This window comes from Meleagris gallopavo, chromosome 10 (genome assembly GCF_905368555.1).
Source record: "Meleagris gallopavo chromosome 10, MGAL_WU_HG_1.1, whole genome shotgun sequence".
Lineage (NCBI taxonomy): Eukaryota > Metazoa > Chordata > Aves > Galliformes > Phasianidae > Meleagris > Meleagris gallopavo.
The window spans coordinates 21,395,991-21,407,515 of record NC_139413.1 but is presented as its reverse complement, the minus strand read 5'-3'; positions in this window follow the sequence as shown (position 1 = coordinate 21,407,515).

The window sequence follows — 11,525 nt, the reverse complement described above, 5'->3', positions numbered from 1 at the left end:
GCAGACATCGAAGCCATTGCCAAACGCTCTCGTGGGCCACCAGCTGAGAGCTGGCATTGGGCTAATTACATCAAAATTCATTAAGTCAATTACTGCCTGTGTTCCCAAGGGGCTCCAGCAAGATCTGAGCATGCTGCAGCAGTGCAGTGCCAGGAGGCTCTGCCTCTTTCAGTGGCCCAGGGAGGATATACAGTCACCATTCCCCTCACATATTTGGGGATCTCCCTGACAAACCATTTGGCAAGCAGGATGGGAAAGAGCCTTAAGAATTAGGAAACCAGGAGGGTGTTTTTCAGGTGAGACATCTTTGCTCAGCAACACAGAATGCACTTGAGGAGCTGGCAGCTGCTGACCATTGCTAAACAGCATCACTTGGAGAGGAAGGATCAGAAACGAGAGGAAAGTATGGGCTTATACCCAACACTCCCACCTCCCCGTGTTGAAAATATCCATCATTTGCCTTGGAAGTGCATGAACTCATTAACATGTACAAAGGGACACACGGAGAGCATCACTGACAGATGCCAGCACCTCTGGCTGCACAGCACTGAAATTCTGGGACCAGGGCTTTGAGATGCAGCAGAGCACTGCAGAGCATTGCCAACAGCCACAGACCAAAAGGCAGCAGCCACATCATCACTGGCTTGGGCTTGACGTGTCACTGATTGACTCAGGTTTTAATTACACCCCAATATCCCCCTGTCTCCTACAACACAAAGCTTTCAGCCAGGCAGAGATTCATAAAGAGCAGCAGCAACCACAGCAGCCTAACCTTCAAGTCAGATGCTAACAGCTTTGGACAAGTGTGGGATTTTTATACCCCTATCTGCAGGGAAATCTGATGTTTAGTGCCCTGACTGCAAACAGGTCACCCTTAAACCCCTGAACATCCCAGGCAAAAAAAAAAAAAAAAAAAAGAGAGAAAAAAAAAAGAGGAAAAAAAGCAGTGCCGGAGGGGAATTGTACTGGCTCTAATCCCTTCTGCCATTCTGCATATTCATGGAACATTGTCATAACACATCAGCGGGACAAAAGGTCTGTCGGCACCTCCTCCTCATGCCTTTGATAAACCACGAGACAAATGCTGAGTAAACACTTGGAATCCATTCACTGCCCCATTCTCATCGGGATGAGAAAGTCCTCCTCTTTCTTGCAGGCCCAGAGCTGCTCAGCCTAATAAAGTACGGCCCACGGGCTGTGAAAAGAGAGGCCTATGGATGGTGAAAACATGGATTATCTCATTTCACCCTCCTTGTATCAGACCCTGCTCACATTTTGAGTGCACTTGGGCTGACACACTGAAAAAAAAAATAATAAAAAATAAAATAAAATAAAAAAGCCAGGGGGAAGAGGGTATTTAGAGAACTGGAGAACTGTCTGTAAAATTTCACAGATGACCTTTTCCTAATGGGAAAGTGATTTGTTCCTGCCCTGTGACCCACACCAGCCATCGCCAGGAGCTTTCACATCAACATCAGCATTTCCCTAGATATCGTGATGCCAGACAAGAGAAAACAGTACAAACTGAGCTCATTTCAAAGCCTCAAATCCTGAGAAGTTCACGGGGCGCTGCCAAACACTGAGGTTGTGGCATAAGATGTCCCATGCTTGGGACCGACCAGCTCCATATCTACAGGACATAGAAATCATGAAGACTGGAAAAGACCTCTAAGATCATCCCATCCAACCATCCCTGTTCCACCAAGGTTACCTACTAACCATGTCCCTAAAATGGAGCACGGAGCAGAACAGCTCCTTCCACCACTGTCCCCACCCCACGTGCAAGAAGGGGAACCACAACTGCTTCTCCACATCACCAATATCTTCCCCAAATCAACAAAACAGTGCTCCTTACTATTGGGTGACTTCCACAAAGTTGCTCAGGACGCCAGTTGCCAAAATCTCCACTGCGTGTTTCCAACACCTACAGCAACAGCCTCTGCTGCCCATATTTCTGAAGGCTTGAGCTAAAAGAGCCTGCAATAAAACAAACAAACAAAAACTTTAATGACTCCAAACAGGGTAAGGAACTGGCTGTTTGAAAGCAGTCATCTGAAAGAGATATTTTCCAAGTAAATACCATCCTTTATTTGGAAGAATACGAGTGGTTCTCAAAACGAAAATTATCTTCAGAGATAGTAGATGGGGAATGAGCACCAGCAATGCAAATATGCCCATAATAGAAAACAAGAAATGGTTCTGAATTGCTGTCAAATGATTAAGAAACAATAAAAGCGCTGCTGATTAATGAGGGCCTCCTCTTTTTTATATAAGTGGCTTGTAAACCTGTCCACACGTTGAAGGATGAGGGAATTGGCTGTAAACAGCACATTCAATGCTTTTGTTTCTGCAGAACACTGAAGTTCATTGGTCTTTCAAACAACTGGCAGAAAAAGAAAAAAAAAAAAAAGACCACCGGCAGCTCTCCCTTGGCCTGGCACACCGCTGGTGAATGTTCCAATTCAGCCGTTTTACAGCGTGTTTGTCACCATGCATCACAGAGGAGCAGCGAGGCGCTGGCTGGGAGCAGCATCGGACACCCCAGGCAGTGTGGCTGCCATCGCCGAGCAACAGCGATGCAAAAGCAAAGCACGGGGCTCGCAAGGCTTCCAGGAAGCTGTTTGCTTTGCTGCCCAAAGCAACTTCCAGGCAAGTCCTTTTTTGCGCGTATAACAGCCACAGTGCCCAGCCCAGTGACCCTGACACCCTCATCCCACCTGTATATACTAGTCTGATGCAGTGATTTCCTTTGCCAGATGCTTTTTTTCCCCCCCAATTGCTGCATTTAGAAAGAAAGAAAAAAAAAAAAAACACGTATATTTTAAATCACCAATGTTGCTATGCCCAGATCCTCTGAGATTACTTGAGCACATAACTCTCATTCACTTCCAAATGATCTCAATCGTCTTTGGGATGTGAGCCTCAGAGCTCAGCGTTTGGCGTTTCTCACAGACAGGAGGCTCCGGACAGCTTCCCTGTCTGCCCAGCCAGGGCCCCAGCCTGCAGGGCTTTGGGGCTGGGAATTCAACCACACTGGTCATAAACACAAGGTTTGGGCATGCAGAAATAGCGCGTAATCTTTTTTTCCCCCCTGTGATCCACCATTGGCAGCTGCTGCCGCGCATCCCCAACCAGCCAACAAGTCTTTCCTAACCATAGCTGCCCCAAAGGCGGGGGACCTCACAACTCCCATTCCTTAAACCGGCAGCACTGCATCCCAGCCTGTCTATGCCACCTCCAAGGTGCCTTTGGGAAGGGTCACGGTTTGGCCCTGAAGATCAGTGGGGATTTCTTCCTCCATCCATCGAGGTAGGTTTGATGGGTTGACAGTTGGACTAGTTGATCTCAGTGGTCTTTTCCAACCTTAACGATTCTGTGATTTGGTACAGCCACATCCTGTCAGCAGCACTGGGGTCAGAGCACAGAGCCTTACATTGACAACGTTCCTCTGAAAACCCAATAAGTAACTGGGGGATCTACGAAGAGGGCTTGTCAAAATCAATCGGGGTTAAACACCTTTAGCTGCAATAACAACCATCTGACCCTGAGCTACAGAAACTGCTGCTCAGAGGGACCCTGGGGGGTTATTCCTAGCTTCCCAGTGCTGTGGGACAGATAAAAGAGCAGACGATGCAGAGCTGGGTAATCCATTCAGCCCAGCCCGGCCGTGCACTGAAGTGACAGCTCTTGGCATTTCTGCAGAGCTGGCTCCTCCTGGTAATTTTGTGCAGAGGGGGACAATTTGCCCATCCAAACCTGGGCGAGCAGTTTTCTTAAATTCAATTGCCTGAAGGAGAAGGCAAATAACATTTAAGCAGAGGAAAGGGCATTAAAACCACATCTTTGATACAATGGCTGATGCAGCCCACGCTGCCGACGCCTGAAATGATAATATTTTTTTTCTTAAATAAATAGTTCAGCAGCACAATCCCAGCCCCACCAGCATGGGGAGGCCGCAGGGGCTGCTGTTAAACTGCTGCACGCCGGGCTTGGTGCCCAGGCTGGGATGGCTCAGCAGGGACATACAGATGGGCAGCAGTGTCTATGCTGTACTGAGCTTCCAGACATCACTTACAGGTTCAGTTGGCCATCAGCTCCAAGGAGAGAGTCTGAGGAGGGGAAGGCGAGCAAAGTGGGGGCAGAAAGAGAAATAAACATTCAGGATTTGAGGTACATGCACAGACAATTTTGCAAGAAGGAACAGACTAAGTACGACTTTCTTCAGCACCAGGAAGGGCTGCAACCTGGGAGGGTGTCACACCACAGACACCTACACTGTCAACACCAATTAGCTCAGCACACGGTTTCCAACATTTCCACTTTTATTTTCCTATCCTTGCAGCCCACCACAATGCCTTATCTGCTGGAGCATAGCAATAATCACCTCCCATGCACTTCACAGAGAGAGCCATCCCCATGGATCCTCTAGTATCTAGCACACGTCACACGTTTAGGCATAAATGTCCGTAAAGGTTGAGTGGTAGCAAAGATCAACCCAAAGAGCAGATGAGGAAGACCTGGCACAGCCTCAGCAGGGACAAAGGGAGAAGCAACATTTGCTTCTGCACCTTCACCTGGGTTCACTTTCATCCAAAAATAGTAAACACAAAAGGAAATTCAGACTGTGTGGCTCCACTCCATCTCTACCCTAACGAGCCCAATTTCTAAAGAAAGTCTCTGACTGTCATCGGCCAAGGGGTGCATTGTCCCTTGGAGCAGGAGCTGGTGCCACTGAGGAGGCATTCAGTCTAAATTAACTCTCCCTCTAATACCTGAGCAAACATTTTCAGCTTGAGACTTAATATCCCTGGACATGTCTGCTGTCTCCCAGGTGAATCCCCAGATAAAAAAAGGTCAGCCTGGCTCTAATGCGGCTGTAAAGGGCTGTCAGTCAGCCCCGGAGCTCTGCTTGCAAGGTCAAATGAGTTCTGAAGGTTGCTGGGGCCAGACCTGCCCTGTCACTCATTTTAAGTGCAGGGAAGGTTTGTTTTCTCGTTACAATGTCAGGTATCCCAAATTTAGGATTAGCTGTCAGCCACCACAACATCGTTGTTTCAAAAGAAATGAAAAAATAAACACGTGCAAGCACACATCTCCAACCTCAGCTAATTCCACATGCTGAGCTTGCCTGCAGGTGGGTGGCGAGGAAACTCGTCCTTCAGGGAAGGAGAGCAGGGACGGTCCCACACACACACAACAACCCCAAAAGCACCTTCCTTCAGTCAACAGACATGCTTGAACGATGGCATCTCCACCAAACAATCCACTGTTGAAAAGGTGTCCATAGAACCAGGACATCCTCTGTCTGACTCTGCCTTGGTGACATGGCAGCATCCCTAGTGCCACGTGGGGTATAAGTGGATCATCTTCAAACCCCACTGCCTCCACCATAAGATCACTTGAGATTGTGCCTCCTGTACTTAGCCAGGCTGGATTGGGGGAACTGCCCACCTGAGTGCTAGGTGCTCTTAGGAGCTGGTGGTACTGGACGGTGACAGAAAGCATCCTGCATCCACCTAGGCAGTGCTTACAGATTAAAAGCATCTTCACTTGCAGACCATCTCTAGATTTTGCTCATATGTGTGACTGTATGAAGTCTTAGCTTCCAAGGTAAAATCATATTAAGAAATTGCCTGCAGCTCCATGTTTCCTGCTGCATCCCCAGCAGTTTTTATCTCCTGCTGCACTGGTTATTCAGCTAACTGCACAGCGCAGGGGATGGCCAACTGCAGCATAGCTGGAAGCAGCTGGGCCAAGAATGGTTTCAGTTTGTTTGTTGTTTTTATCCAGCCAATCAACTGAATCATCTATGTACTTAAAAAAAAAAAAAAAAAACACACAACTGAGTTGACACCATCTGCTATCCATCCTGGAGCAAAACTTCCCAAGTGATATCTCCCAGAAAGAAACAACACGATCCCATTGAACACCAAGGGTGACAATCCCTCATGCACAAGGCTACAGCCTTTCCTCAGACAGCTTTTCCTCCACGCTGCCCATCACAGGAACATTCCACAGCCGGTTAATAATATCCAAAACCATCCCTCCCCTCAAATTTTGAAGCAAATCAATCATTTCCAAACAAAGAAACGAGACACTGCCCTCAAACATCCACAGTGTTTCAAATTCAACTTTGTTTCAACATTCCTAGAACAGTGCTTTTCCAGATCCGCTCAGGATCCTGTGTCGATACAGCATTCATCTCCCTGCTCTCAAAGCCAAGGTGCAAGCGGGCATTTCTTTCTCCTCCTCTTCCAAGACAAAAGTCACAACATTTGCTGCAGCTTCCCACCCAGGCTATGAATGCATTCATTTCCTCACGTTGCAACTCAGCTCTCAGTTTCATCCCATGACATCGTGCTATCGATAGCCTAAAATGGGATCCATCCGCTTTTAATTTTTAAGTTAAATTATTCTTGAAGCCCACAGGCAATAATCTGCCAGGCACTGGGCTGGGCACACACCTTTCCCTGGCTTGTCAATGGACACCCCCCATCACCACTCTTCCAGCAGAGCCTCTTCTCATTCCTACAGCATCTTGTATGTAGCTGCACTCCACTTCTCCTTACGAGTTTCAGCAGAACCAAAATTAACTCTCCAGCAAACTCTGGAACTCATCTTGATACATTGGAGTCATAGAAAAAATTTGGCCAAAGACCAGATCCCTTCTATTTCCCAAACGATGTCATCCCCGTCCTCAAACGTAGCATAATGCATGTTTTCACCACTATCAACAAACACAACAAACGATGCAACGCAAACAGTTCGCAGTTCAGAGCCCACATCCCTCCCTCCTGCCTGCTGGAATCCCGAGATGGCCAACAGCTATTAAACACATGAATGTAAATGTTAGTAGATTGCTTCTAATAGGAAACAAAAATGTTTTGAGCAGAGCTAATTGCTGGGAAATAAGGTCGTTCCAATATTTCAGCGGGGGGTTATAAATCTCTTGGTTCCTGCCTCCTCCCAGCGTTAAGGTTTTACAGATGTTGCTGTCAGGAGGAGAGGAATGATTTCAGATGCTTGCTTCCACTTCACATTAAAAAAAAAAAAGCATGCAGTAAATCGAATGGTGAATTTTCTATGAGAAAAGTTCTCAAATCTCAGCAAATAAATTATTAAAAAAAAAATCTGCATTGGGGCTCCTAAAACTTTATAATGGTACAAAATACTCAACACACTTTAAAACGTTAAGTCAGACTTCAAAACATAATTCATCTTGTCCAGTTGCACTGACTCAACAAAAGGCATCTTCCAAACCTCTGTTTCTTCTCAAGCAGCAAAACTGCTCTGCTCACCAACAGCTCTCTCCCTTGGCAAACAGGGGAGCACAACAGAACCATGCCAAGCAGCGTTAGTCCCTGTGGGAAGGTGCCCATCTTTCTGAGGCACCACACATGATCCAAGCACACCTAACACAGGCCAAGGGCCAGGACATCAAGCAAGAAGCACTTGGGCTGCTTTGTTGTTTCAGCCAGCAGAAGCTGTGCCTCCCTGCTGAGCTGCCTGGAACCAGCTCTGAAGATGATATTTCAGATTTACACTATTTTCCCTCAAGCTCAGAGACCACTGCTGAGCTATCCCTGCTTTTGGTAACATCCAAACCCAAAACCAAGGAGGGGAGCACCTCATTCAGCTCCCTTTGCACTCTCAGGACCCTACCGTGATGGCATTACATCTTGGATCTGATTTCCATAAACCCCACATGGCACACCTGAAAAATAACCCAAGCCATAAATGACCAGCTAGGACAGAGAGCTGACGGCCAGCACCTCTCGTGTTCGAGTAAAGGGAATCAGCAGATGGAACCAAGTCTTTCTCAGAAACCGTATGGTCACATATGAATTCACATCAACCTTAAAATCTATCAATATACACATGGCCCAACACTGATGATGAGGAGGAGGCAGCTGTGCTCCTTAACACCTATTGTGCTCTGCAGGACACCAAGCAAGGCTGCAGCTCAGCCAGTCAAACCTGGTTCTGGTGGCTCCATTAGGAGAAGACAAAGATATGAGGTCAACCCAATGTCAGATGATCCCATTCAATAGCAGGTACCAGCACACCATCCCCACGGGCAGGTCACCCGAGGAACACAAACCCCACCAGCAAGCCCCACCACGTGGGGCTTGGTACCAGCTCTTTGTGCAGCTGCCAGGTGCCCATTTGGAGCTGGCTTCCCAGCCCTAAATACCAGCCCCAGCCACGCAGTCCCCGCAGCATGCTGTGTTCTTCCAGTGGCTGTGCCAAGACAAGCTGACGTGAGGCTCCTCCATCAGCAGTTTCTTGGGCTCCTGGGGCCCATGAAAGCCCAGATTAGACTTTACAGCTGACTTGAGTGCACGAGCAACCGGGATCTGCAAGGGCCACAAGCAACTGCAGAGTGATTTAGGAGATGGGCCCTTGAAGCTGCCAATTATTTATCTAGTTGATGACTCAGAGCAGCAGTTTTACTGGCCAAATCTTGGGGGAAAACATGTGGAACTAATCAGGCCACACCGAAAAAAGATCAAATTAATATAAAGTAAACTGAGCAACGCACATGATAGCAAACTTGATTTTTCCTTACAAACAGGCATCATGTCCAAGATGCTCTTGTTGTTTATTTATTGCTTGTGTTGCTTTTAGAAGGCAAAACATGACAGCAGAAGTCATTTCTGCAAGTACAACACAACAATCACCTCACAAAGAAAGGCGATGGTTGCTTATTCAGCAAGTCCTTCCTATTCAGGACATTGCAGTCACTGAAAACAGCAATAAACTGATACACTTTTGTGATTACCTTAGGAATACACACATTCCCATACTAAACCAATGGATACACACATGTACTGATGAGCAGGTTTCCTGCTCACACATACTGCGAGTTGCAGATTGATCAAAAATGCTGAAGATGAGACAAAGTGCTTTGGTAGTTTCAGGTTAACAGCAAGGATTTGCTGCTCTGTTCTCCCTGGGCCAGCAAACAGACTTTCTGAATGACCTGTCCGGGTTACCTCTGATCAGCGTCATGCACTGGTGGTTCTTCCTCTCCTCAAGTCACCAGGTATTGTCTGGAGCCAGACTGGCCACTCATTCTCATCAAAATACTGATCAAATGTCATTACTGGAGTCATGCACTTCAAGCACGCTCCAGTGATTGACCACCCCCCTCCACAGCATCACCGTACTCTGGAACTTGCCCTTCCTGTTGGCAGCAGCTTCTCCACTACCACCCTTTGATCAATTTATTTAAAGATGCCCAGCTCAACAAGTAACAAGTGCCAGCTGCAAGAATTTGTTCCAGAAGGATCACACCTGCAGCTAACCATTGCATCAATCCCATTCTCTCCAGACACATCACATCTTGGTCCACCCCAAGAACTTCCCAGCAACTGCTGGTGGATTTTCAGTCTTTATGATGAGTATTTCACATAGTTTCACTATTGTGTTTTCCATCAAGAGGCCAATACTCACCCAGCCCAAGCAGTGCCCTTGCCCAAGGGGGGACCTGCAGCCACCCTAGTGCCCATCACTCCTCCCCTCCAACCAAAGGGTGCCCATCTGGGGACCATCATGGCCTCACAGGCATATTCTTAGCCCTACAGGTTTTGCTTTATCCCTATTTCATGGGCAATGTGCCTCCACCTGAATCCCAAGGCAAAAGGAGACCAGGCAAATAGTAAAGAATGAGAGAGCACACCTTAAAATACAGCCATGACCTCATGCAGATTCCTAGAGACTTTTTGCTTTTATTAAGCAAGAGAGACAAGTGGCATTCCAGTCGACTTAAAAGATTGAGCAGCACGATGACAGCTCCCATTTCAGGAGAGAAAAGCAGAGGGAGAGGGGATTTGGGTCCAGACTAAACTGCCTGGTGGCAGGCACCCATCAGCAAGCACCCAGAGGTCACATGAGGAAGGCAGCTCCTTTAAATAATAGGACAGCTTGAGGCTCTTTTCACCTTCATAAAGATATATGTTTTATATTTTTTGCTTTGTGGGTGGTAACATCACACCTGGGGACGTGGGAGTTGCCTGCAGCGTTACCCCTAGAGGAGCCATTTTGGGGTTGCCAGCGTCTACAAGGCTCAGATGGGGGTCCCACATCCTCGTGGATGCTCACCCCCCACAACACACAGCCCAGTCAGCTCAATGTGTACACATGTGCCACAGGCACAAAGACCACAGGGGAAGTTTTTCCAAATGAGTGGAACTAGCATTTCTTTAGGGCTTGTAATACTGGAACTAGAGGGTTTGGGGATGGTTTTTGTATTGTTCTCCCCACTAAACACACACAAGCTGCCCCATTTAAATGAAACTACCAAGACAGAGAGATGTCAGAAATCCGATTCTGAGTCCACTGAAGGTTTTGTGCTCTCACAATCCACAACAAAACGTTAAGAACTCAGCCATGCATTGCTGGCACTGCTCAGAGACTCCCAGTACATTGTCCCAAACAGCCCAGCCAGGACAGTCCAACAGCACCAACATCCTCACCTGTAAGCAAAGCAACACGGCAATAACCAAACCCAGAGCTCTTACCTCTGCTCCTTCCATAGTTCCCAAAGCAAGAGCTGCAAAAATGGCAGCTTTCCTTCTGGGCTCACATTTATCATTCCACATTACATTCAGGGGAACCAGTTAGTGGGGCCCTGAACTCACCACTGAGCCCTGAGCACCAGGGTTATGTGCCCAGATGGAACTAATTACAGCAACCAATGCTCGTCAGCATTACCCTGCTGTCACCTGTGGGGTTTTGCCAACGACCTCACTCTTTTTTGCACCCTTTGCTTCCTCAGCTGTTTGTGGGGCTCTCCCTACTTTTACCCCTTTCTTTTCTCAATTTTTGGGGGACTATGTTCAGACAGGGACAGCAGGATAGATAACACAGGAGTTAATTAATGGCTCACAATGTTAGAGTGACAATAAAGTTAATTAAGGCTCTTAATATGCCTCCTGTCTACTGTGGTTAGCTGCTGCATTGCCCCTGTGTGTGCTCAGATGGCAGGAACCTACCTGTTCTCTTCAAATCTCCCTTCCCTAGAGGAATTTCTGTCGCTCTCAGCTGATGGATGAGTCATTTTTCAACTAATTTTCAAAGCAAATGTTATCACCTTTTCTTCTTATAATTAAGGTCATTTGTGCCTTATTTTAATTAAATGATGTTCTTATTAACTTTTCAAAACATGTTATCTGAAGCATAATTAGTTGGTCTTTGTGTCCATCTCTGCCGCAGACCAAAGTACTGACAGATGCCACATCCCAGAAGGGGAAGCACTTCCAAATTGTTACTGGTTTTCAGACTGCCTGCAGATTCCTCCTCTGTTCCTGTCCAGCACCATGGGTTTGTAGGGAACAAGATGAGCTGTCCCCAGTCCTTTAAGCCAAGTGCTAAGCAGGTTGTTCAGGAAGCATGGGTCCATTATTGCTCCTTGCTGTAGGATAGCCAGGTAGTATTGTATCTTCGTAGCCATGGCTGAAGGAGTAAAACAGCCTGTATAGTAGAATCATAGAATGTTTGGGAGGGACAGTGAAGAGCATCCA